The 27,424-nt window shown below is 44.2% G+C and overlaps 1 long non-coding RNA gene across 6 annotated transcripts; it reads right to left on the reverse strand.

The window, feature by feature from the left end:
• Positions 1 to 595: 595 nt before the first annotated feature.
• On the reverse strand, positions 596 to 27,350 carry LOC128408362 (uncharacterized). Of its 6 annotated transcripts, XR_008329050.1 has the most exons (5): positions 26,276 to 26,290; positions 25,782 to 25,904; positions 14,563 to 14,659; positions 1,619 to 1,910; positions 596 to 819 (listed from the first exon to the last, which is right to left on the reverse strand). It is a non-coding gene; the product is annotated as an uncharacterized LOC128408362 (long non-coding RNA). The 6 variants fall into 6 exon arrangements; XR_008329052.1 differs by lacking the exons at positions 25,782 to 25,904; positions 26,276 to 26,290 and adding an exon at positions 27,332 to 27,350; XR_008329051.1 differs by lacking the exon at positions 25,782 to 25,904 and having other exon boundaries at positions 26,276 to 26,294.
• Between the last annotated feature and the right edge of the window lie 74 nt (positions 27,351 to 27,424).

The following is a 27,424-nucleotide window of genomic DNA, read 5'->3' on the forward strand; positions in this document are numbered from 1 at the left end:
ATCATGTTTGAAGTGATCCAAACAATTTATCTGCAGAACTGAATCTCTGGTGGTCCTTTTGCACATTGAAGTCATCGCTGTTTATAGACTCCCTCCAAATGTAGGGAAGGAAATGGGGCTATGCCCCCAAGACTGCTGTGCCCCACTGGCCTTGCACCCTAGAGTTGGAGGTCTGAAAAGATGCACCTGGGGACATAAAAGATGGGTGTCCATGGATGTGCCAAACAATTGCAAATCCTGATGACACAGAGTTTCCTGTGGACACCTATGCACACACAACCGTATGCACCCAGGTGGCCCTTTCCAGGCCTTCAGCTCTACATGCAAAGTTCAGTGGGTATGGTCTCATTTCCCTCTCTATGCATTTCCTCTGTATGTGGAGGGAAGTTGCGAAAAGGGTTTTGGTATTGCAGTAAACACATGAACACAGAAGTCCAAAGTTGCGGTGCACCAGCGAATCCAGGAACATGCTGCCATCACAAAAGCTTGTTTCATCTGCCCCATTATCCTTCTGATGTTCTCCCTGCATTGAAAAAGGTACTATGGCACCAGCCTTCCAAACGCTTAGACAATAAAATTCAGAATTCTGTGCGTCTTTATTGATCAATGTTTATTGATGTTTCCCAAGGAAGACACACCATTAATGGGTGTGATTTGCTATTACGCAAAGAAGGTCCACTTGTTCCCACTACATACCATGGATCTACTGATCACATTCTGCCTTCATTGCATTTCAGTCTCATTTATTCCATTTTCCTCCAAGTTGTTCAGAAGAGTATCCTTTTGTCTCAAGCTTGGATTTCTTCTTCTGTGCCTCAGCTAAAAAGTCAGCAACAGATTTATCAGAATTGTGAATGCAAATATCAGAACTTTGCTCTGGGGGAATCTAAGGGATTCTCCGGTCTACTCTTATTAGGCAAAACAGTGATGTTGGAGAATGAGTTTGGCTTTGAAGTACGTGCTCATATTGCACTGACATCACGGTCCAAGGCAAGAGAAGGTATGGGTAAGGAGCTACCTGACTAATACCACCCAGCTCAGCAATGCCTACATCATGCTGGCCACATGACCCGGAAAGCTGTCTGTGGACAAATGCCAGCTCCCTCGGCCTGAAGTGAGATGAGCGCCGCACCCCATAGTTGCCTTGACTGGACTTAACGGTCCAGGGGTCCTTTACCTTTACCTTACTCTGAGTGGCAGCTGTTCTCCAGGGTTTCAAACAGGGACATTCCCAGCCCTACCTGAATATGCTGGGGATTGAACCTGGGACCTTCTGCATGCTTGGCAGATGTTCTGCCACTGAGCTACAGTCCTTCCCCAGCCATTCAAGAGTTCTTTGGTTTCTCTTTCTTTCTGTCCTCTCGCCATAATTAATCCAACCCCCCACCGAGAACGCCTCCTCAAAATCCACCTTTTCCTTTGAGCCTTTTGCTCACTCCTCAGCCAAAACAGCCTCAGTACATGTAACTGCTTTGTGACTCCCACTGCTGAAATTAAGATTATAAACTTCTCAAGGGCAGAACCTGCTTGCTGTTAATCTGAAAAGCACTTTGTACACTGACGGCATAATAATCACAACAGTTACAACAGCAATAATATATAAAGGTCTAAGCTCTACCTCTGCTTTTGCCGATTGCAAAACCAATGCAATTTGTGATCTTGCCACCTTCTCTGCGGCTCTGCCTATTGCGTCAGACCTTGCCTCTTTTGCTGTTTCCGTCTTTGGCCCTGTACTGGCTTCTGATGCCTTCAGCTTGACTGCTGGTAATTTGGCCTTGGCTTCAGCTGCTTCTTCTGCTTCTCTTTGGGGTACATTTGTTCTTTCTTTCCCACGTGACATTTCTCAGCCTTTCCCCTTTGTTGCTGCTGTTCCTGCTTCCGTGTCTGGTCTTGATTGCTTTGTTGTGTAGCTATAAACACACACACACACACACACTGCTTATCAGAATCTGAGAGTCCCGGACTGGCATTTGTCACTCTGAACCTCTGGCAAAATATGTCACCACCCCTAATTGTAGAGATTGCCAGGTAGAGGCATCCAAGAAGGCTTCCTAAAGTCCTTTGCCTGGGGGCTGGAAAAATCAACATTCCCTGATGGCATGTGGGACAGCTAAATCCCTTCCCTCTCATCACATCTGAGAAAACAACTGTGAACAAAGGTTCCTATGCCCCTGCCATGGAACCATGTATTCAGGATGCTGTGGGTTCATCAGCAATGGAATAGATATGCATTGCAGGTAATGCTTTAATACCACTGGCGCTGTGAAAACAGGATGCTGGACTGGATGGGCCTTTGGCCTCATCCAGCAGGCTCATCTTACATTCTTATGGCAAATAAGATGTTTCTGGACTCCCAACTCCCACCAGCCCAATCAGCATGGCCAGTGGTGAGGGATGATGGGAGTTTCAGCCTCTGGACACCAGGATAGGGAGGGCAGGACAAGTCAATCTTCAAATGACCATGGGTTATATCCAATGTTAGCCCTACTTTGAGTAGATCCATGAAAGGTCACACACACAACTAACTTGGTTCATTCATTATAGTGGGTCTTCTTTGAGTAGACCTTAGTTGGATACAAACCCAAGAGCTATTTTTCCCCAAGTCCCTAGGCTGGCTTCCATCACACCTCAGAATCGATATCAAGTTTGCAATACTTTGTTTTTTCACCTCTGATCCCCTTGTATCTCCTTCCTCCACCTATTCTCACACCTTTGATTCTACTTGGACTTCTTTTGCTACTCTTTGGCTGTCTTTCTGTACATGTCTCTTGTACAATGTTGCCAGCTGCCACTGCCAGCTGTTGTTTTTTAGGTTCATGCTTTTGGATTGCTAAAACGCAGGCTACCCTCACTATGTCTATCAAGTAATGGTCTGAGGACACCATCACCCTGGCTACATTTGAACACATTTCTTAGGGACATCAGTTTTGTAGGGATAACTATTTGGACATTTGGAGGGCTTACATTAACTTATATGTTTAACAGAACACGGATGCACTGATGGTTGTTGTATCATTAATGTGAGCTGCTGTCACTGGTATTATTATTTTCTATCATTTCTTATTTCCTATTTATAATTCTTTTATTTTTCCTTCCCCTCTTTGTTAAATTTGCAAATAAAAAATTAAGTTAAAATGTTCTTAAATAAAAACCGACCGCAGTGCTGTCAAACTTCCAATGTGCATGCACTCTGAAAGCCTGCACGATGAACAGGGCTGGATACCCATGGCTCAGATGCACTCTAAAAGCAACACGGAGATTCTTGTTCTTTCTACATTATGAAACGGTGATGACATAAACAGTCAGCAAGGAGAACTACAGAAGAGAACTATGTCAATGCAAAGGGAGACACGCTGGAAGGAGGAAGAGATAGTGCTGGGTGCTTGTCATAGAAAAGTGAGGAGCAGAGCCACTGGGCAAGGGCAGAGAACAGCAGGAGAGAGAGGGGCAAAGTGGCTGGAGTATTTATATTCTGCAATTCCATGTATGCAGAATTTTGCAGGGGGGTTACTGTCTGGTATAGGAACTGGGTATCTGGGAAGGATAGGCTTCACTGTTTAACAGCAAGATGAGACAGTAAAACAAGCAGCCTTGTAGCCCCATCCTGGCAGATGAAAGCCACCGCCTTGCTGAAGCTAACTAGGTCCAGCTCAGGTCAGTGCCTGGATGAGTGACCACATAGGAACCACTTTGATGCAAATGGTTGCATGGCAGAGGAAAGGTAGGATATAAATGCCATGAAATAAATAAATGATGTGTTTAATTGTAAGTAAATCCCACTGGTTAGAATTAAATGATGTTTTATTCAGAGTAGACCACTGTAATTAATGGGTCCAACTTAGTCCGAGTAAAATCTAGCCGAATGCCACTCACTGAGTTCAATGAAACATGCACCTCATGAGGGACACACAGGATTTCAGCCTTTGGCCCCAGTCCAGGAAAAGTTATCTGTGACACAAGGCCCTTTCCTGGGCACCTTTTCTTGGGAATGGGTTCAGCTGAATTCCGTGATACTTGCTTACTCCCAATTACAAATACGTAGGTTTCAGCTGCAGAGCTCGTTGACTCCAATGGCTTGAGCTGTTCACACAGAGCCCAGTCCTGTGCACATTTACTCAAAAGTAAGCCCCACTGTATTCAAAGGGGCTTACTTCCACAAATCATAGTCTTCTGTCTATAGAACGCCCCCTATTTTTGGGGCCTCAAACTTTAGAAAATGGGGGGATTAAGCTTTGGGGGAGGATTATTTGGGGGGATGCCGAAAATCGCTCACCCGCCAGAACACAGCACACAACCGCTCACGTCGCTTACAATTGCTGCTTCCAATCTTGGGATCGCGCTTCGTTCTGGCGGGTGAGCGATTTTCGGCATTCCCACCCCCCAACAATCAAGCAGCCAATCGCTGCTTACAGTTTTGGGCTCGCGCCAAAAAACCATTCACCCGTCTCCTCTCAGCACTACTGGTGTATAAGACGACCCTAAATTTTGAACCTCATTTTGGGGTCAAAAAAGCTCGCCTTATATACGGAAAAATATGGATTGTGTGCAAAGAGCTGCAGTCTTCATCACAGCCAACTTTTGCTGTGTTGGGGAATTTATAGAGTGCATTTTTAAGTGTGCAAAGCATACTGCATTATATAGGGCACCTCCATCAACCATACAACTCTGAAAGGAATGCTGATGATGAAGATGAAGTAACAATAATAATAAAAAATCTTCCCCTTTCCCTTGCAGCCCCTCTGCCCTAAATTCTAAGTATAAGGTGTAGCGATAGACACCAACTTGAGTTGGCTTTCAAAGAGGGTCAGGCATTGAAAGAGGGTCAGTAGGTTGATGGCTACTAGCAGTAATGATTATATTCTACCTCTACTCTCAGAGGCAGCCTCTGATTGCCAGTTGCTGGGAACCACAAATGGGGAGAGGGCTGTTGCATTCTGGTCCCATGGCCATCAAGTTGGCCTCTATGAGAACAGGATGCTGGACTGAATGGCCCATCGACCTGATCCAGCAGAGTTCTTCTTATGTTGGGGAACTGTCCAGAGCAGACAGGTGACTACAGGTGAGGAAGGGAATCCCATAACGGATCTCGCCCTTATATCTCACTTTTTCTTGTACGGTACAGTTCAAGGAAGCTAACAAACAAGCCATAAGCTATAAGAAAATTATAGATTGCAAGCAAGCAGTACATCAATTAAAAACACCAGAGTAAAAAGTCCAGAAAAGCAGAAGGATTGCGTATCAGTTATGGCAAGGGTAAGGAAACACCCCAAAACCTTCCTGAGCCTAAGCCACCTCACGGGGGGGGGGTGTGTGATGATAAGGGGGGTGGGCAGGAGAGGATTGTGGGCCACCATGAGTTCTTTGGAGGAAAGGTGGGATAGAAATGTAATAATAACATAAAAGGGGGAAATGTAAGTTCTTAATACTGCAGAGCCAACACAGAGGGCAAATATTTCAAGTGTTTCACACACAGTAACTCAAAAAATTGAGTAACAGCCTCGTAAGTGCATTAAAAATACAACACTGCAATATAAAGCTTTAGCATGGGGCAGGGGGAACCCATTAAAATAAAACTCAGCAAGTCTAAAAAAACATTTCCAGAGTTTCAGCATATGGCTATTTGCTGTGGAAGAATCCTAACAATTGTGGTCGCCTTGACAGTGAAATCTAAGCATATCTATCTATCTGTCTGTCTACCAACCTACCTGATTCAAAGCCCCTGCAATGTAAATAATTACACACACACACACTGTCGTGCAGAAAACAAAGGACAAGTTGCTCACTTTTGATGTGTAACTGCTGTTTAACGTTCTACCTGCCTATCTGGTTCATTAAATAGTAACCCTGTAGTTCTGCTGACAAGAACGTATTCTCTACCTCCGCTCCTCCACCCCCAGTGAGTTACCCTGAAGACTGGTCATGCTCAGTGACCAAGGAACAACGAGCTGCCTTTTCAGGCTGCAAAACTGCTGTCCTTTGGTAACACATGTACATTGGCAAGTCAGTCATGCCTGCCTGAAGGCAGCCCTCGCAGCCCAGCCGCAGCCAGGCTTCCCTGCCTCTCCTGCCCCCACTTCAAGCACAATGTCTCTCAACAGGGACAATATGAGTCCATTACAAGTCTGCTGTGTTGCTGCAACAAGCCCCGGAAAATATCTATTTCTCTCTCTCTCACCTAGGCACGTGAGCAAGGTTCCCGTGTTTTGAAATTGCTTATGAAATATCACATTAATTCGGCATTTGGTGCCCTCATAAAAGCAAGCATACATTGACTGAGACTCTGCAACCATGGGATTGCAATGTCCTGGGCAGTATTATTTTCAAAATATATATTTTTGTAAAACTTCCCCCCCCCCCCATAATAATCCTGCTGCAGTAGTTTCACTTTCCATCCCCTTTTCAGATACACATATATTGTATGTTTGTAGTAAAATTTTATAAACCAAAATGTGTTATGGGCTACATGGCTGGAATTTGCACTGCAAAACACACGTCAAAGTTCTTGAAAATAGTTGCAAAAGCTTATGAAAGAGCATCAAAATTATGAAAGGGAAGCAACGTGCAAAGCGGGATGGGCTTCACACACACACACAAACAGAGCAAAATGACCTCACAAATTACATCACTACACTCACTTGTACTCATGGTGACCCAGGTGTGGACATACAGGAAAAAAGAGTGCTATATAAACAGACATCACACCATGAGGAAGGAAACTTCATTGGTCTGGAAATCCTCAAAAGTGGTTCCTGTGCTTGGAATATAGACCAATTGCCTGTTCTGGATAGGGTTGCATTCCCTCTAAAAGAGCATGTATGTAGTTTAGAGCTACTCCTGGACACATCTTTGTTGTTAGAGGTCCAAGAGACCTCTGTGGCTTGGAGTGCCTTTTACCAGCTTCGCCTGGTGTGCCAGCCACAGCTGTATCTAGAAAACCTGCCCACTATAGTCCATTCATTGGTAATGGGTTTCTGTGATGTGCTCTATCTATGTAAGGCTGCAGATGGGGCAGATGGCTGACAGCACTTCTGCTAAAACATCTGCACTGGCTACTCATATGAACAGGTTCAAGGTTCTTGTGTTAATATATAAAGCCCTGAGCACGTTTGGTCTAGGATACCTTGACGACCACCTGAGCCCTTATATCACTGCTCAGTCACCAAGATCATACGGAGGACCACTGTTAGTTGTCCCCTGAATTTCAGAGGCCCAGCTGTCTTCAACTAGAAGCTGGGTATGTAGGGTGCTTGTCTCATGCAGTGGGACATTCTTCCAGCAGAGATTTGGCCTTTGACTTTGAGGTACTTCTTGAAGGCCTTTTTGTGCCAAAATGTTTAAAATGTTCTTGAGTTGCCAGTGGTTTGCACAATTATTTTGTAATGTTTTTGTGGTGTTTTACATTTCATAGTACTTGATGTTTTCTATGAGTTGGCAGTGTATAAATATATGCATAAATAAAATTTCCTGTGCAACCTTCATGCTCCTTCACGTTGCTTCAGGTTTCAGTGGAATGATTGTCCGAAAAATGGGTGTGCAGAATAGCTCTCAGATCCTGGATGCTGGGTGATAGGGGAATCCATGTAACCCATGGATCTCTGTTGCAGCACATTCTATGCTCTCCGAGGCTTTAAAATGTTTCTCTGATAAATCGTGTGTGTTGCTGCATCAAACATTTGTGAGCCTTGGTCTTTGCTCATGCAAACTGTACGCTTGCTGAAATCAATGGGACCTAAAACTGCTTATTGTTGAATATACCCATAGTCATTAAGCTCGGGTCATTAAGCAGCACCTCTGGGTATTCTCTAGAGAGAGAGAAAGTCTGGCCACTTACTGGAATATCACCCAATTGCTTCTCTGGACCTCTGCCTGATTATTATCACTTCAGAATAGCCTTAAGAAGTTCTCATACTTTTCAGAACCCTTGAAAAGCCAAGGTAATAATTGACAGCAAGGAGGGCAAACGTTCAATTCATGAGAAGCCCATAATAATAAGTGACCTTCTTTACGTAAAAACTTTTATTTATCTCCCAAGGACAACCATGAATTTTGCATGATTCTGTGCTTAGTGCCAAACATGGGCAAACGTGGGAAATCCAGTCTGGGATAAATGGAGAAAGAACTGGACACAGATAAGGGAGGTGCGGGTTCAAATCCCCAGGAAATTCCCTGGGTGACCTTGGGTGGTTCTAAGTAATGACAGAGTGCTTCAGACCTAGGGGCCAGATGCAATTCTCCAGATATCTCTATCTGGCCTTTGAGACTATCCCCCAGGCCAAGCCCCCCTCTCCAGTCCACACCCCTCATTGGCATTGCTTCACACCCTCCTTGAGGGTTTTTGCCTGATAGGTAAAGGTAAAGGTACCCCTGCCCGTACGGGCCAGTCGTGACCGACTCTGGGGTTGCGTGCTCATCTCGCTTAAGAGGCCGGGAGCCAGCGCTGTCCGCAGACACTTCTGGGTCACGTGGCCAGCGTGACAAAGCTGCTCTGGCAAGCCAGCACCAGCACACAGAAACGCCGCTTACCTTCCCACTATAAAGCGGTACCTATTTATCTACTTGCACTTAGGGGTGCTTTCGAACTGCTAGGTGGGCAGGAGCTGGGACCAAACGACGGGAGCTCACCCCGCCGCGGGGATTCGAACCGCTGACCCTACGATCGGCAAGTCCTAGGCACTGAGGTTTTACCCACAGCGCCACCCGCGTCCCTTTTGCCTGATAGGTCTCCTTAAAATCTGATAATGCGTCTTGCTTGCTTGGGTGGCAGATAGGGAAAAAGGAATGAGTGTATGTAGAAACTAGCCTGCTGTAAAAAAGGTAACATTTATATTACTTGCTCTATAATTTTGCCACTTATGGAAAAGTGGGATTAAAATTTGTGGAAGGAAGGAAGCATAAGAATATCTCTTATTCCATTGGATTTCCTTCTCCAGGGTAAAATCATCATCAACATCTACTGCTCTTGACCAGCATTAAAGTAATGTGACGTTTCCTTTTTTCATTCCCTGCACTGCTCATGGTTCTGGTGCCAAATTCAGCCAACAGGAAAGATTTAATCCATGAAAATTCATTAGACACAGTGCAGGCAAATGATCAGAGAGCAACAAATGAAACACACAACCAAGTCCAGCAAACAAAAACATGGGAGAAATCTCTGAAACAATTGTCTGCTCAATGCTCTTCTTCCTTCTTTTAACTAAAATATATTAGGTCATCCATTGCTTTCATCTTAAAAAATCCCCCAACCCAGTCATACTGAGGAGGAGACACCACAGATAATCTACGTCAGCAGTACATAGTGCCCATATCCCATCTCCATCTATCTGCTAAATGCTATTACTGTATCTGATGCTATATTCTTTCAGTCTTTCTTCATTCACACTGCAAGCTGTCCCACTCGTCTTGGTGGGCGGTGTTACATAACAATTTTGCTTCCTCAACTTCCAAAAATGAAGTTCCAAAATGGAAATTATTTTTTAAATAAAACTATAGCTACAAGAAATTAAACATATCTGCTTCAATTCTACCCTCCCCACCAATGAATAGAGTGTTGGGTTTTGGATTTTGGAGACCTGAGTTCAAATCCTATCCTTGCCATAGGCTTGGGAACAATAGCGATCTACCTCACAGGATTGTTTTGAATGAGGAATAATAAATAAAAAAGGTTTGTAAAGCGCTGTCATGCTGTAAGTGCAAAAGAAGTGATAATATTAATAAAGCCTGTGGTTTATAATGTCCCAGTGTCAAGCTTAAATCCCACCTTCTTCCCACCCCGCCACCCCTCTCGAAACAGTGAAGAGGAGCACAAAGAATCAAATTGTAGATTATCTTCAGGTTATTACTGGGCTGTGAGCTTTCTTGTCAGACTACCAGCAGAGGAAAAAGCTTTCTGAATCAGGCCCTTATCATTTAAACCATATTACAATTCAACATGAAAAATGACTCGCTCCAGATTGCATAGAATAAAGCATCTTGAGATGCAATAGAAGCACCCAATTTTCAATAAAGATATTAAACCTAAGCCTCAGAAAAAAGGAGGGGGGAATAATTACATCATTTTTTGCTTTGAGTTTTAATGTTAAATGTGTCAATTTATAAAGCTAGGTGAACATCCACAATTCATAAGCAGACTGCAGCTAATTAGATCCCCTTTGATCCTTTATTTTTGCCCAGGAGCTTATTTAACAACTTTTCACAAAACCCAAGGTTTTGATGCACCCACAAATGGACTGGTAGAGAGCTCAGCAGGGAGTGATCCCCCCCCTCACTCCTGCAGCTCTCCTGAAGTAGGTGCCCATCTTTTCTGAATGGTACTATTACTGATGAGGATGCTTCCTAGATGTGAAACATTCCTATTTAAGATATTTGGATGGAAGGGTGTATAGAATGGCAAAGCATTCTAATTATTTGTGATAGGAATGATATTTGTCTCCTCCCTGTGAATGAAACCCTTTAGAAAGAGAACCTCTTCTTTTTTTAAAAAAAAAAAAAAAGAGGGAGGGTAGCAAAAGAAGTGATAACTGATTCTGGGCCAGTTCACACAAACGACATGGGCTGCATATGCAAGTTGCTTTTACCAGGTAAGACTATTTGCTGATGCAGGCCAGTATGGTCTACTCTACTCTGACTGGCAGCAACTCCCAGGCAGAGGATATCTTTCCCTTCACCTGCTACCTTTACACTTTTTAGCTAAAGAAGCCAGGGATCAAAACTGAGACCTTCTGTATGTAAAGTAGCAACAGACTTCAGTCTTTTTCAGACCTGAGACCCACCATACAGCACACACTCATGTCACCTCTTCATTTTTAATTGGTTGCATCTGCCCAGGGGTAGGGAACCTATTTCAGCCTGAGGCTTAGAACTTGCCCAGCCTTCCAGGGGCCTCGTTCTGATGCTGGGTGAGGCAATGTGGGCAGGCAAAAATACCCCCCTTTCCCCACCCAAAAATGAAAGTGTGTGTATCTGTTTGTGTGTGTGTGTGTGTGCCATTGCCACAAACACAAGTTAAGTTATTATTTATGTAAGTTATGAGGTTCAACTTACATGCCTGGAGCATACACAAATCTTCACGATGTTCTGATGAAGGTGAAAGCTAGTAAAAATCACCTGACCAAAATGTTGGGCAGTAAATTGGGAGAAAGCCCACCAATGGGCAGAGAGCCTGGGGCAGCACAAGGCAGGTCACCAAAATAAGAAAACTTCAGAGATGGGCACTTAGCCCAGAGAGGAGAAGAGGTATATCTGCCTGCAGACTGTCTCGCCAGAGTGGTACATGCTCTGGTTATCTCCCGCTTGGACTACTGCAATGCGCTCTACGTGGGGCTACCTTTGAAGGTGACCCGGAAATTACAACTAATCCAGAATGCGGCAGCTAGACTGGTGACTGGGAGCGGCCGCCGAGACCATATAACACCGGTCTTGAAAGACCTACACTGGCTCCCAGTACGTTTCCGAGCACAATTCAAAGTGTTGGTGCTGACCTTTAAAGCCCTAAACGGCCTCGGTCCAGTATACCTGAAGGAGCGTCTCCACCCCCATCGTTCTGCCCGGACACTGAGGTCCAGCTCCGAGGGCCTTCTGGCGGTTCCCTCACTGCGAGAGGCCAAGTTACAGGGAACCAGGCAGAGGGCCTTTTCGGTAGTGGCGCCCACCCTGTGGAACGCCCTCCCATCAGATGTCAAAGCGATAAACATCTACCTGACATTCAGAAGACATCTGAAGGCAGCCCTGTTCAGGGAAGTTTTTAATATGTGACATTTTAGTGTATTTTTCATCTTTGTTGGAAGCCGCCCAGAGTGGCTGGGGAAACCCAGCCAGATGGGCGGGGTACAAATAATAAATTATTATTATTATTATTATTATTATTATTATTATTATTATTAACTGTATTTACTCTTGGGTACCTTATCAGACAGATTTCATTAAAAGCCAGGGAGTGGGGGGGGGGAGAGACTTGTGGGTGGTTAGGCAGGGGTCTCTGCAGGTTGCCCTGATTTCCTCATTGAACTTGACGGGCCTTACTTCTATTCTGAGCGGATGTGTTATGGGTTTGTGCTGCCAAAGGGGTTTGATCTATCCATGGAGAAGCGCTGCCCTTGAGCAAAGGCCTTTAGCAGCCTGTTTAGGCACAGGTCAAAGACACACATGCTGAGGCTACTGACGTTTGCTAGATGCTAAGTGCTCCCTGCTGCTCTGATTGTACTTATGTAGCCTCCCACGTCCGCCACTGTTGTTTTTTCAACGATGGTAGGAGGAAACCTTGGCAAACAACAGCAAGGTTAAAGCTTAGCTCGACAGCAGTGTCCCATCATCTTGTGCAATTCTTCCTTTCTTTCTTTTTTGGTCTCCTTTGATGTTTTCAATTAAGTTATTGGTTGCGGGCAGCCCCTTTTAGCTCTGGAGGCTGCAGAGCATGTGTCCTCATAGCAAAGAACGTAGGCAGAGGAAAGTGAGCTGGAGTTGCCGGTAGCAATGCCCCTTTGAAAGACTCAGAGGTCCGGTCAGAAGTGGAGCCGATGCTGAGGAACCTGGGATGTGGGATGAGAGCTCCCCTCAGCACCTCATTACTCACAGCCTGCTGAGAGTGACTCCTCAGTGGTGTGTCCAGCTGCAAAGTCACAGGAGGGAATGTGGATGGGAGGGAACTGATGATGCCAGGGAGACAGCGAATGTGTTGCGCCCCAGAAGTAAATCCCACTGAATTCAATCAGACCTACTTCCTAGTAAGCATGCACAGGATGGCAGCAGTGGTAAAGGGGGCAATGGCAGGTGGGCCCTTAATGAAATTGCTAAACCTCACACTATGGATCTCCCCCTCTATTTAAGCTAACAGTATGGAGAAAGTGGATAGGGAAAAGAAGGTTTTCTCTGTCTCTCATAATACTAGAACTTGGGGACATCCAATGGAGCTCAAGCTTGGAAGATCCAGAAAGCACTTGTTCACCCAACACATAGTTAAACTATAGGATTAAAGATGGAGTGATGGCCACCAACTTGGATGGGTTTAAATGAAGAGGATAAGACAAATTCACAGCGGATGGAGCTACCAAGGGTTTCTAGCTATAATGGCCAGAGACATAACTAGGCTCTCTTGCACCCTTGGAAGACGTATTGGCGCCCTCATCTCTTGCACCCTTGGCAAGGAGATGTTGGCCACCCAGAGCAGTGGAGGAGCAGCCCGGGGAGTGTGCGGATGAGTGGGTGGGTGGGCTCCTAGTCACTCTGAGCCAGAGTGGAGATATGCAATTTTTGTGCCCTCCTGGGCTTGTGCCCTTGGCAGGAGCCAGCCTGGCCAACCCCCAGGTACACCCTTCATAACAGCTATGTTCTACCTCTACTGCTGAAGGCAGTGTGCCTCTGAACACTGGTTGCTGGGGAGCACTTGTAAAGTGGGGCGAGTGCTGTTCAGGTTCTGCTTGGGGGCTTCCCATGGGCATCTAGTTGGTCATGGTGAGAACAGGATCCAGCATGACTCTGCTTATAGTCTTATGGGTGGCAAAAAAGGTAATGGTGGTGGGTACTCTTTGCCTGTACAGTGGTACCTCGGGTTAAGTACTTAATTTGTTCCAGAGGTCCGTACTTAACCTGAAACTGTTCTTAACCTGAAGCCCCATTAGCTAAAGTGGTGCTTCAGGTTAAGAACAGTTTCAGGTTAAGAACGGACCTCCGGAACGAATTAAGTACTTAACCCGAGGTACCACTGTACAGGCAAGCATAACTTTTATGCACATCCCTTCCCTATGGAAAACCACTTTAGCTAATGGGGCCTCCTGCTGCTGCCGCGCGAGCATGATTTCTGTTCTCATCCTGAAGCAAAGTTCTTAACCTGAAGCACTATTTCTGGGTTAGCAGAGTCTGTAACCTGAAGAATATGTAACCTGAGGTACCACTGTAATTCAAGCAGCCAAAGGCAGGGGTCCTAGGTGTACTATATACATAAACTTGTCGTACAACAACCCTGTAAGGTAAGCCAATATCAATACTGCAAATGAGAATGAGATGCTAAGGCCACCTAGTGAGAGCAGAGCAGAGGCACAATTCAAACCAGGTGGCTTCTTACTTAACACATTGTTAAGAGGTCCCTTAGCCATTACTCTACACCCATTTGCTAGGATAATGACTATGTTTCCAAGACATAATAAAATTATTATTCTTATTCTACACAACTCTTAGGAGATATCTGAAGGCAGCCCTGTTTTAATGTTTGACGCTTTACTATGTTTTTATATGTGTTGTAAGCTGCCCAGAGTGGCTGGGGAAACTCAGCCAGATGGGTGGGGTATTATTATTATTATTATTATTATTATTATTATTATTACAACACAATTCTTAAATAATAAGTAGAGATATAAGCCTATCATTATCCTGTTCCTATAGATTTTTACACATCTCTTGTTCACAAACTGTGTCAGTCTTCTAGCACGAAGAACTCTGAAAACTGAACACCTTACTCAAAGTTCTAATCCACAGCATCTTTCATTTTTGAAATTATGATTTGTCAGTCCCAGTTCCATACCTAAATTGCACCAGTTTCTGTGAAACATTTGTCCCAATGGCCTTCCTTACCTTTGCTCAGATGGTCTCCTGGCCAGTTATTTTTTCTTGTTTAATAATCTTCTTCCTTCTCTCCTCCTCCTCAACATTAAATCATTCCTCACTGGAACTGAAGGGGGGTGAAATGAGTAAGCAAAAAAAAAAAAAAGGAAAGCATTAGGAGGAGGTTCTAAGAGATTTTTTGCCTCTTTTATCCAGTGCTTTAGATCACAATATTAATTATTTAGAAGAAACCACTTGTCCTTTGCCTGATAACAAATGTAATGTATTAACAAAATCAATACTGTGTATCAGTGGCGTACTGCTTTGTATTTTACAGTATCACTCTGCTACCCTTGGGGCAGCAGGATACAAGTGATATTAACCTTGCATCCTTGTGATTATATGGATTCTCCTTCCAGACACTGCTGAAAAAATCACAAAGCAATTTGTGACAGAAGCAAAAGGCTTAGTAACATTCCCAACATTTTCCTCCATAGTGAAGTATCCATGAAGAACGTAGAGGATTTAAAACAACCATGAAGATTTTGCATTGAAATGTAGCCAAATGTCCCAGCCACAAAATTTTGCTTTTATTACAGCACTTGGAAGAAACTTAAGTCACTTTTGCCTGGTATAGAGTAACTTTATTATTATTTTATTTTAAAGCCTTGTGACAAACAGATCTCTGTTTACATATAACAAAACCAAAACTAGGCTTGTAAAAACCATTGGCATATTACAGTGAGTAACAAGAGTTAGGCAGTGATGGTGGTACATTTTTCCAGTCACCCAAGTGGGTCTCTCCATAACCTGCTATGTGTCTGCGGGAGATGCATCTATGCTCTCCTGATTGGGTGCATATTATAAAACTATGCCATGGACCACATTTGTCCTCTGGTCACTTTCAGATGATAAGTCGCTTTTTCAGCCAAAGCAAATGGCCAGACCTGTTCATACCAGGAACCTCACTGTTGCAAGTCTTGTAGTCAGCAGGAAAAGCACATCCTCATCTGGACTTTTAATAATACTGTAAAGGTAAAACTACAGCTGCCTGACTTGCTATACCTCCCACTCCAGATGTTTTGCACCATAAGACCACGGCCACAACGTTTGAAAGAGCATCCTCCCGCACTAAACACTAAACTCCAACTCTGAGGTTTTGTGTTTTGTTTTATTAAAATGATCTTCCAGCATCTGTAACTCTGGCCAAATAAAGGCAACACTGCCTTGGAAATTGTGGGGAGGGAAGTATGGAAGAAAGGGGATATATAAATTTTATAAACAAAGCAACAGCATAATAGAAAGCACCTGCTGCATGTTCTTCGTGACATCCTGTTTCCGGTTAAATTTTTATCTGCACCCATTTCTGATGTGAGGAAGTCAGTCCCTATTGAAACCGTTGCAGGGTTGATTAATTGTGGTTTCACATAGCACACCCAGCGAGTGGCCAGTGTTAAAGGCAGAGGAGCTTATAGGCCGATGCATATTTATATTTATTACATTGTGGGACCAGGCATGCTTCTACACAATAGACATAGCACTCCGTACTCTTTGTCCATTGCATCCCATCTTCAAATCTTGCACAGTGTCGGGAGTTTTACTCTTCATGCTGGCATAGCCTCCCATTGCATTCTAGCATTTCCTGCAGTTGGGAACATGGACTGTTGTTTCTTGTGACGAGGGAGCATGAAAGATGCAATGGACAAAGAGTACGGAGTGGAGGAAGAGGAGTAGAGGGAACCAGGGGCTCCAAATATTGGCAGTGGGTCCCCGACTGTGGCCTGGGACTCAAACAGCAGGTGCGCCACGATGCTGATGCGTGGTGCTGACTGGCAGTGAAAACAAATGCATGTTTCTAGAGAAATCTCGGTTAAGATCAACCTCCCCTTATGCTTTCTTCTTTCCCTTGGCCAGTCTTCCTTTCAGTTACAGAGGCAGGGGAAAACATCAGTGACTCATAAACGTCCGTCAGAAAGATAATCCAATAAAGTAAATTGGACAACAATAATGGCAGCCGCACAAGCACTTTGTCTCTGGCTCTTCAGTGTCTGTTGAGGAATGGGCTGGAGTGAGAAAGGGTGTCCGTCTGCTTCAGTTCAAAGAAGGCAGAGCACCTAACCTGAAGCTGAAATTTGCAGCCGCAGAGATGGGGACATCAAATGCCGAAGCAATCTGCATGTCCTAGGCAAATCTCCAAGTAAACACTGTGCCATTTAAAGCACTCACCAGGGACACACAGGCACTCTGGCACACGGCCACTCAGCAAAATGAGGCGGAACAATTAACAGTGTGTGCTCCTGGTTGTACAGCTCTTGACACCCAAATACCTGGAAGCACTTAAGTGCGAAATCCACCTCATTGCCCCTCCTGGGGAAAGACAAGCTTCTTCTGCCAATTTTTCTGATTGGGAAGTAGAGTATCAGCCCTACAACTGGGGCCGAAACACCAGATTTGGGTGGACTCGGGCCAGAGAGAAAAGAAGAATTCCCCTTGACAGTCTCAGTGAGTTAATTTTGTTATCATATTTGTGTTGCTGCCATATATGGGGTTGGAAAGAAATTGTCCCTAACTCAGAGTGTCATGTAAGTACAGTTTTTCTCCCTCCTCTGCACCATGAGTGGCTCTAGCCTGAGTCACTGAGATCTCAGTGGGCAGTCTTAAAAGGCCATCAGTCTTAGTATACAAGCATCTGTATACTGTTAGAGGAACAGTACTAGCCTTTCTTACTGTTCCCTTTGTTGTAAGGCTTACAGTAATATCAGAAGTTTGTAGGGAAAGATGTAAGGCTATTGAAAGTGGTAGGTATCACTAACAACAGCAAGGGTTTTAAGCAATGAGGACTTTTCATCGCTTCTGCTACTTATGGACTAACTCTGTTTTGTTGCAAGCAGCACCTGTAGCAGACACCTGTGTTGCAATTTATTGAATTTTGAGTACTGTACCTCTGATTTTCATTTTGCTTTGACTATATTTGAACTGTATGCAGGCTGTTTTGGGGGCAGAGCCCAAATAGCTAAAACGCAGCATATGAAAAAACTTTAACTAAGAGAGCTACAGGAATGGATCCTTAGCAAGAGACTTTTGGTATTGTTTTTCCCCCTAACTTACTAGATTTTCCAGGGAACAGGTAAATGGTTGGCATTTTGATGCCAACAATGTTACGTGGATACTGAGAGCCAGTGTTACGCAGTGGTCAGTGTTGGATTAGGACCAACCAGGGAGACCAGGGTTCACATCTCCCCTCAGCCATGAAGCTCATCTGGTTGACCTCTGCGTAAATCCAGGATGCTGGACTGAATGGGCCATTGGTCTGATCTGGCAGGCTCTTCTCATGGCCTTGGGCCAGCCACTGTCTCTCGGCTTAACCTACTTCATAGGGTTATTGTGGGGTTTAAGTGAGGAGAGGGAGAATCATATACAGCACCTTGAGCTCCTTGGAGAAAGGTCAAATATAAATGCAATAAATAAATGGAAAGCTTGTGTGGATGAGCAGCACTGATCTCACAATATGCACCTGTCTGGAAGTACCCTGCCAAAGATATATAACATAAATCCACCAGAACTCGAGAACCTGCATTTACCCACTTTCCTTACGCACCAAGCTAAAGGAAAGGCAACACACCTGAAAAGAGCAATCACTGGTAATCTACCTGAAGGGTGTGCATTGTTTTTCAAGGGTGTCCATTGTCTTTGCAAGAGACTCTTCCTGACAGATACCTTTGTCAAGGGGAATCGAAGAGGGTGGGGTGGGGTGGGAAGAGGAACAACTAAGCGAAGGCACAGGCTTGGACTGCAGCTGCAGTATCCCTCTTGCTCAGCCAATGCAGCCAAAGTGGTTAGCTCTGGGATGGCTTGGGACTTCATGGCTGCCATAATAACCATGGGGCTGTCCCAACATGTCATCAGCTTGACAAATGCTATATAGAGGTGCAAAATGAGGTTTCTGTGCCTTCTACCAAAAGCAATGTTATCTTGCCTCTTCATCTCAGAAAGCAAGTAGCTTGCTTCCAGGGATCCTTCTAATTTATATCCTGAAAAGTAACACCAAACTGAACCAAATGAACTGCTCCAAGCAACCAATGACACATACACACATACACAGCCCACCCTCCCTGGTTATATTTTTGCACTTCTAGACGGAGAATAAAAAGGAGGAGGAAAGCAAACAAGTCATGGAGGGATTTTCTGTTTCTCTAGTCAAACACGGTAAGAGAGCGGTTCAAAAGAGGCTAATTAAATTCCAAAATCCCTGAGCAAATTCATTAATAATGATTTTGAAATAAGCAGTTAACCAAGGAAGCTTTCAAGGTGGGGAATGATTGATATGGGGGGAAAGAGAGGGTGGGTGGGAGAGGGAGAGAGAGAAGTGGGGAGTAAGGAGAGGAAATCTCCATAATATGTGGGGCAAAATACACAAGAGACTTTCCCTGGCTCTGCCTGTGAGCTGTGCATATGCAAGAGCCTGTAAAGATGGGGAACACACACAAAATGCCAGAATCAACACAGCCTAGAAGAGACAACATCAACCACTATCATAAAAAGCAGAAACTGAATCCAAGATTTGACACCAATCTAAATGGCCGTGCTAAGGTCATACGCAGCTATAATGTTTTCATTAACCATGGTTAATCTAGCTATGGAAACCATGGTTAAGTATTTGTTACAAGTATGAAACTATAGTTTAAAGTGGATGGAAGAATGATGGTTTGTATCCACCATGTATGGATAAGCGGTACATTTGCACTGAGGTTAGGTCACTTATCTGCTGGAAAGCTGCTGAAGAAGTACTTGTTGATGTCTCCCAATATACACTCTCTGAGAGCAGAGTTCAGAACATCACACTAAATTGTGCTTTAGTAGTACCTATATATGTTATATCTGCATGCAACACTGAATAAACTGTGAGCAACTTGTGACCTGTAGCTCTCAGACTAATTTCCTGGGGGTGGGGTGGGGGACAAGGAGGGAAAGAGGATTAAAAAAAAAGTTACTTTTGAAGCCAGGTGTCCTGGTTTCTTAGGTTTTTGTATTTCTCTCTCTCCATCACTACATGAATTTTTTTAGGATAGAGGAGTGAAATCTAGAAAGAGAAGGCAGGCAGAGGTGGGGGTTGCCAGTTTGATTGGCCGTGACTAGCTGCAATTAAAACTATAATTTATTGTCCTGGACTATGAGTATAATTTCAATGCAGAGAATTAAGGTTTTTCTGCTGAGATGGAAATAAAGATTAATTTTTAATTTCCTTTCTCATTGCACATTTAAGAGCAATAGACTCCACAGAAAACTACAGGTCAAAATAGTTTTATGGGAGGGATGACAGTGTTCTGTTGGCGAATAATTTAATGCTCCTGCTGCCTTTTTAATATTTGACTGCAGCTCCCTCATGTGAGACGGAGGCAGTGGATGCTCTGTGCGAGAGTGGGTGCAATGCAGCAGCTAGGTCAACCTGACTTTGACAAGAGAGAGAGAGAGAGAGAGAGAGAGAGAGAGAGAGAGAGAGAGAGAGAGAGAGAGAGATTCGTTCTTCAGCACCTAGGCAAGTGCTAACACTCCCTGTCATGGTGGAACTTAGGGGAGGCCCATTGGGGTCTCAGCCTGCCCACATCAGCCACCTGCCCCACCTGCCTGCCCCCTATCTTACAACCAGTCCAGAGGGTGGCACTGCCTGTCAGCTTCCTCCTCCATAAGTCTTAGAGTGCCCTCAGACAGTCACCATTTTCCAGGAAGGATTCAAGCACATACCAGAACCTTAGGCTTAGGCAATTAAAGTGGATTTTCCAGCTGGATGAAAAGCTCTCTGCCTTAGATGCTTAATTTGCACTGTTCTTTAAACTATTTTTAGATGTTTTTTATGGTATCTGTATCAGCAATGTCGCAAACTCATGTTCTTAGGTTCCGCACTGATCTGGATAAAACAGAATAAGAGGAAGATTCCTGCATGACGCACAGTATTTTGCTAGACCCCTCACTGCCCCGAAGAAAGTCTGTGTAAGTGTTTGAGGCAGGGAACCAGTAATGCAAGGCACATTAAAGCAGGCACTAATTGTTTCTGCTCCTCTGAACCGGAGGTGGTGGGATTCTCTGGAAGGGAGGATTTTTATATAGATTCAGAAAGGGTTACGGCAGAGCCTTTAAAAGACTGTTTTCGAGATCACTGGCTTCAGTCTCTGGTAACCAACCACAAGGTTTAAGCATTGCCTGAGTGCAAAGCATGGCGTGGATCTCCGGAAATGGCGTTTAGATGTTTGTCTTATCTAAACGAGCTCAGGGCTGAGTAAACTGCTCAGAAGAGAGTGAGTAACCCTGACAAAGCAACCACCTTCTTATCACAGCCTCGAAGAGAACTGAACAGAATCAGGCATCAGAGACTTATCTTCCATATGATGTTAAAAACAACAACCCAGGCCTGTCATACTGATTAGCGCCAACTAATTATTTCTGAGGCCCCCCTCTGCATCATTTTTCCGAGTACACAGCTCAAACCGGCCACTTCCTGAGCTATTTGGGCACAGTGTCATTTGCCCAATGGTATTGTTTTGTACGTCTGGGAAAGCACACAACCAATCTTGGAAAAATTACTTTGCAACAACTGGAACAAGTAACAGGTTCTGAAACATTTGCTGAATTTCTGGATCACTCTGACTTCTGGTTTCAATGCAATGAACAAATCAACTAGTGCTCTCTGGGCCAATCCCCATTCTATATGACTCCGTCTATATATTATAATCATCAACTTATTATAATCATCAACTTTTTATTTTATTTTATTTTTATTATTCATTTCATTTCTATACTGCTTTATATTTTTAAGAAAAAAACCTCAAAGTGTTTAGCAACACATTAAAACACCAGATAAAACGATCCAGAATGAAACATAATTGTCTATCCTGAATTGTGTGCACTTCAAGCCTTTCACACATTAGGCTTAAACTGATTTTGTGCCCAATTCCTCCTATTTATGCCAATGCCACCTAATTGTGCATAAGGGGGGACAGGCATTTGTGATGCAAATGAGCATTCTGATTGGTGAAAGGTTTATATTTTCCTTGCAAAGCCAGCTGTAGCAAGATCCCTCATGAAGGCACATGTGCGAAACTGGCCCTTTGGTGTGCTGAGATGCTCCAGACCTTAGGTGCGCAGCCAGTCCTACAAAGCAAGGATACAACACTCCTTCAAGCAAACACTGGATATCATCCATTGCAGGCCAATGCCTCATGAAAGTCCCACCTAAATCATGGGTGGCTAACCTGTTAGGCTCCAGCTCCTATCAACCCCAGCCAATATGGTTTATGGCCTGGTAGGATGGGACTTGGAACTCAACAACAGGTTGGCCGCCTCTGTCCTAATGCTTCTGTTGCATTAAGTGGATAAGAAAATAGGGACAACTTTGCCAGGTTAGATGTCCATCAAGCTCAGCATCCCACTTCACATAGTAGGGATACTATCAGGAAGTCTTTGAGCAGAGCATGAGGGTAATAAATAGCTGTCCTTCACTGTTGTTCCCCACCTTCCCACCTGCAATGGGAATTCAGTATCATGCTGCCTCTGTTCATGGAGATTCCATATAGCCGTCATGGTCTTCGCCAGACCTATCTTCTGCAAATTTCCCTAACCATCTATTCATTTAACTGGTGACCATCATCACACCTTGTGGCCGTGAACTCCACACATTAGTACTGGGTTGTGTGAAGAGCTATACTCTTCAGACCGCCCTGAATATTCTGCCACTGAAGTTTTTTGGGGAGCAGTTTGTCACTGAAAAGCTATAGCCTGTTCTGTACCTTGAAGCCTGCTCCAGCAGACCTCTAGTGCAAAAATAAGCAGAAACCCTCGCATCGCAACAGGTCACTCTGGCCAGATTCACACACATAACAGAATGCAGCACAATGGTATAACCCCAATAGAGCTGGTGCTTGCTGTATTTCATTTGGCTTAAGGAGATAAGTGCTTTACTAATTAGAGGGTACCATAGTTATGCACTGTGCACTGATTAGAAATAAGTTCTATCCTACCCTGGAGAACCTGCAGTCCAAATTCTGACATATCTTGATAAGGGATGTTAAAGCCCTTCTAGAAGAGAAGATGGACACGGCAATGTGATCTCACGGTCATTCTGCTTGTTATTTCCTAAATCTTGCAAGTTTTATTTTTTTCTTATTAAGAGTCCTACTCCTCAGGACCTTCTCTAAGAGCTAAGCAACATGATCCACAGAATCACATGGTTCAACTCTTGCTATGGTGTGCTAGTTCAGGCTATACTGGTGTACGATTAGGTTTGACTGCTCCCCACCCCGACACATATACATTTTCTGGCTTTAGAAACCAAGCACATCAAGGAAGGAGAAAGGTTATGGCTTAGCTCAGGCACTGTACAACCTGTGATCCATCCATTCTTCCTGAGAGTCCTCCAGTTGGCCTTGACAACCCACCACCACCTTGTTTGTATGCAGCAGAACCAGGGGGTTTGATGAGCCCGCTGGTAGGCTTTTGATTTAGATACCCATTATGTTCAGCTTGGTTCAACATCTCAAAATTATGACCCAAACGTCTTTGCATCACATTCAGGCAGTTTTACTAGGAAGTGCTAACTCTTTTTTAAAATCTATCTTGTTAAACCAACAATACAATCCAACCAGCTAAACAAAATAGTACATTAGCTTTGGAAGCTGATTTTTCCAGCAACCACACCTTCATTTGGAATCTTTCATGCCATCTTTGGAACCCAAACACCCACCCTATCCTTTAGATATCAAATTATAAACAATTATTTTGAGGTCCAAATAGTCCCTGCTGTGCTTCAAGCCACAATTCACAATACGCAGGTTTGGATCCTTACATTCACATATGAAATAACATGGGAAAGGGGGGGCAATGTTAAATCCAAATCAGCTCAGTGTTACTTCCTGGCTGTCCACCCCTCTCTCTCATTTTCCACTTTGCTTCTTTTCTGAAGTACCTATTGGACTGGTCGGCATCTCTTATGTCCACATCCAGCATTGTGGAGCTCCTCCAATATATGCTGCCAGGATATAATATTATACCATAAAGGGAATCTTTGCACCTTGTTCAAATAGCTCTTGTCATTTGCATATGAAAATCTTCCCTTCTAAGAATGTAAATAATAATTGAGAGAGAAGACGAAAAAGAAAAAGGCAGGTTTGTGGATGGAGGGGAGGTTGTGTTGAGAGGGAAAGAGAAATGAAAATTTTGTTTGCAAAAATTCTGGACTGAATTAACAACAGATGATGTTTACACAGAAGCTTAGCCAAAGGAGCTGTGCACAGCTCAGCACCTTCAGCACACAAACTTCCCAATGATCAAGCAGCTCCTCTGCATTGTTAAAAGTGCCTGTAGGACAAGAATCAGAGAGAGGGGCCCACAGCCAGCAAATAAATTCTTAATACTGGAGCCCATTTTCCACTTGGAATGCTTGGCAGTCGACAGAGGCTGCTATGGGTCACAAAACTCCTACCAACTCACGTCCATACGAGTTTTATTCTGATCAGATGAGGCTGCAGGAGCATAAAGGGCAAGCGTCTGGCCTTTGTGAGTTGGTCAGATATTTGCCTCTTGAGGAGAAGTCAAACAAAACTTGCCCAAGTGGTCATTTCAAGGCCACATAACTTTATGTGGCAAGCCGCCAGTTCAGACCCTCCAAGTGTCCCTATATTGCAAGGACAGTCCCAAATTTACAGAAGCCGTCTCGGTTTCAGATTTGATACTGGAATGCCCTGCTTTTCCTTACGATGTCCCTATTTTCATCGGGAGAAATGTTGGAGCCTATGCCAGCTAAGAACCAGAAAAGAGCCATCAAGTAGTGAACTCTATGGTTGGCCTGCTGAGGGAAGTTATCCTTACGACACACGGTATTTTTAAGCATGAATGTTGTTGGCCTGCATAACAACACCAGGGCTGTGTGGCACAAGAAGGAATCAAGGGGGCGGGCACAGAATGCAAAATGTTAATGTGGGAACAAGGCTCTATGTGGAACTTTAATTTGGGGTTGGGACAGAGAATTTTGCACAGATTGACACTTATCACTGAAAAGAGAGCAAAGACAGGTTTCATAGGAGAGTACTTTGCTTTTAAATATGTATTTTCCCCCCTTCCAATACAGCAGAGCAACAAGGTGGGGAAACCCAGCTCAGACATGAAAGATAAATTCTTTAAAAAACAGCAACAGACACCCACAAAAGATACGGGTGGGGAAAGAAAACAGAGATCTGATTAAAGCTCATGAATCAGCACGGCACCAGAAGACACTATCTCTAAACCGGAGGCCCTTTCCTTTCCCCTGCATCGCTTTCTCCCCGTTTCTACAGCAACAACACCCCCTTTCCCCTCCAACTCTACCCACCCTCATGCCCATGTCCAGATTGAGGTTGATAATGGGGAGCACTCACACTTGGGGTTTGCAGGATGAAGGCCTCAGTTCGTTCGATTAGAAAAACTGTTGCTTCATCACTTTTGGGCTCACGGCTCTTCCCCGTTTCTTTGTCAGTTTTCTTCACCTGCCTATTTCTGGTTTGGTGGGGTGGAGGGCTCCCTTGGTTCTTGCCGTTTGTGGAAGCAGGTAAATGGGAACTGAAAGGGTTCCTTGAGATAAGAGGGCAGAGAGCTTAAAGAGATCTGATGTTTGGCCTGCCAAGCACACTTCTAGAACATTCTTGCCACTGGCTTTATGACATCAGTGGCTGGCTCCACCCAACTGAATTTGTAAAGGTAAAGGTAAAGGTACCCCTGCCCGTACGGGCCAGTCTTGCCAGACTCTAGGGTTGTGCGCTCATCTCACTCTATAGGCCGGGAGCCAGCGCTGTCCGCAGACACTTCCAGGTCACGTGGCCAGCGTGACAAGCTGCATCTGGCGAGCCAGCGCAGCACACGGAACGCCGTTTACCTTCCCGCTGGTAAGCGGTCCCTATTTATCTACTTGCACCCGGAGGTGCTTTCAAACTGCTAGGTTGGCAGGCGCTGGGACCGAACAACGGGAGCGCACCCCGCCGCGGGGATTCAAACCGCCGACCATGCGATCGGCAAGTCCTAGGCGCTGAGGTTTTACCCACAGTGCCACCCGCGTCCCTTAACTGAATTTGTAGCTTGCCCTTAAAAAAAACTTCTTATAATTAACCCCCTTCTCCTTAAGCAAAGCTCTTCTCAGAACACACCTGCTGTAATTAATGAAGCTTAAGTTAGATACATCTGTTAACTTCATTGGGCCTACTTTGTATAGGACTAGTATTGGATACAACCTGTTGATTTTTCTTTTGGGTCTGAGTTGTACTTGTGAAGAAGTGAGCAGGCGAATCTGGGAGCTTTTGAAAGCAACGGAAAACAAGCTGTGAAGTAAAAGGCTGTATTCTGTATCTCCTCCCCTGCAATCATATTTCAAGATAATATCTTTTTCAACATTACTTAAAATACAGCAGTTAGATATGGTCAACCAATCAACATAAAAAGCTCGAAAAGCCCCTTCTTATGTAAGCATGGCTGTGGGTCTCCTCAAACCCATCCATTCTGAGAGAATGCAGAAATCCATCTACTTTATTTTATTTGTAACAATCCCTTTATAAACTCAATAGTTTTTCGAGACAGATGAATGCCAATAAGTGAACTGTTTTTTGGTGTAAGTTTTTCTCTCTGTGCGTTCTTACTACCTTTTTGACCTCTAATACTACTTCACAACACTCCAGAATTGTGTATTTTACAATAGCTTCACTTTCACCGCCCTCTGATTTATGTTTACCGTATGCTGTCATAGTACTGCAGCTCTTAATCTAGAGCAGGGATGGGGAATGTGGCCCTCTAGGCTTCTCTCTCTGGCCCTCAAGGCTCTCCTCACTGGCCCCACTTTGATTGCGTTTCCCTGGTTTGAATGTGCCCTTGAGCTCCGTCAAAGCTTCTTCCTTGCTTGGATGCAGGACAGAGACGAGTGTGCAGAAATAAGTCTGCTGTCCAAAAATTGAACATTTGTTGTTCCCCTCACTTTTGCTTCTTGCCTAGCCCACCATAGACATGTTGCCTAGAAGGGAAGGTGGTGCTCAGTCTGGAAAAGGTCCTACGCCCACCGATCAAGAACCCATTGTTCCCCCTCCATGTCTATGAATGTGGCTTTTGTTGTCTTCCAATTTCAGTCTTACGGGGTTTTCACCATTCTTGGATTGCCCAGTCCTGGATCAACTCATTGTTTGTTTGTTTGTTTTTTAAATCCCTTCAGTCTCGTCAAGAAGTACAGACTTGCTGCTTCCTCCTCCTCACGCATCATCAATACTTTACTCAGTGAAATTTCACATTTCATTTCCTGTGTTCTCTCCCATTGATGGCTGCTTTTGCCTCTACTTTTCATCATAGGCTGGTGCTTATCGATAAAGCCCTGTTACACGGGGAATAATACTATTTCCCCATCTGATCCTAAATTAATGTAAGAAATAACCTTTATTAGGTTTCATCATTATTATTTTTCTTCCTAAATATGGCTCTCTTCATTTTCACACACACTTGTACCTCTCCTCACGCTCACAACAGTAACAAATGAGTAAGGTATTTCCTTGTCTAATATATATTGGAGACTTCTCAGGGCAGTGAGAAAATCTGGACAAGTATTTATACAACAGTAGAAATACTAGCAAATATTGCAATGGATCTGGCCATGCAGAAGGCCTTGTTACTGCTTATACTCCACAGAATTAAAAGGGCACTTTCCAGGCTTCATTTTTCTTGGCATTAATGTGAAAATACTCTGTGTATATGCTTGGGTCGGGCGCTCAACAAATAAGCTGTTCAAAAGGGGACATATACAAACCTTATGAAAATAACTTGGAGGATCTCGGGTATTCCTGCCAAGCCCAACTTCAGCCTCATGTCTGATAGCTTAAGGCCTTCTTTCCATTGGCTT

Source organism: Podarcis raffonei, chromosome 2 (assembly GCF_027172205.1).
Source record: "Podarcis raffonei isolate rPodRaf1 chromosome 2, rPodRaf1.pri, whole genome shotgun sequence".
In the NCBI taxonomy this organism is placed as follows: domain Eukaryota; kingdom Metazoa; phylum Chordata; class Lepidosauria; order Squamata; family Lacertidae; genus Podarcis; species Podarcis raffonei.